Below are 945 nucleotides of genomic sequence, written 5' to 3'. Positions count from 1 at the left end.
AGAAACCGGTAATACTTACATCATTCCATGCACGTGAAGCTCCTGAAGACCCTGACTAACAATAACCAGTTGAGTCCCACAAGCATTCTCTGAGGTAAGTACTATTATTATGGTTATTCTCATTCTACAAATGGAGAAACTAAGATGAATGGTGCTGTCCAGATCACACAACAAGTCAGTGAGAAACCTGGGAACAGACATCTGGAGTCTTAAAAAATAGTCTTCTCCCCAACACCATCTCCTATTTGGAATCAATAAAGCCTAAAGAAATTAAATGGCGTGGATTCCCTTTATCAGCTCCTGTGTTTGGATGATAAATGGCACTGTCAGTGTTCTGGATAAACCCCTTACTTATTATTATACTTATTAGCCAGCTCATCTCTGCTGGCAACAACTCCAGTAAAATTCCAGTTAACAATAAACATTCCCCCATGCTGAGCAATGGAAAATCCAATAATAGTTTGGCTGAATCCATGCTGAGTAAAGAAAATGGAATGAATCTGAAAAGCGAATGTGCCTCAATGAACAGTAACTCATCTAATGGATACTTTTCAAGCTTTTAATCCTACTTTTCTGAATGCCAGTCTTCTTGAGAACAGGAAAGGATATGACTATGTAAATATGGATATGTATTTCTGTAGTTTATGAAGTCCATGCTATTTTTTGTCCCCTATTTCCTAAGATGTTTTAGAGTACAATTAATCACTCAAGGAGATTAACAAGATGAAATTGTAAGTGTGTTCTAAAATGTGAGGCTAACAACCTCCTAAGGGGGAATCTTTTAGGCTTATTAGTATTTATGCTGAGGGCAATGACTTTTCTTTAAAGTGCTTATCACGCTAATAATTCACTTACTGCTTGGTTATTTTGCATTTAATAACATAGAGTAAGACAAACACATTTTGGTCATAGTTAAGTTTCATTTCTTATTTTATATATGTAAAG

Source organism: Dromaius novaehollandiae, chromosome 2 (genome assembly GCF_036370855.1).
Source record: "Dromaius novaehollandiae isolate bDroNov1 chromosome 2, bDroNov1.hap1, whole genome shotgun sequence".
NCBI lineage: Eukaryota > Metazoa > Chordata > Aves > Casuariiformes > Dromaiidae > Dromaius > Dromaius novaehollandiae.
Note: the sequence above shows the minus strand (reverse complement) of the source record.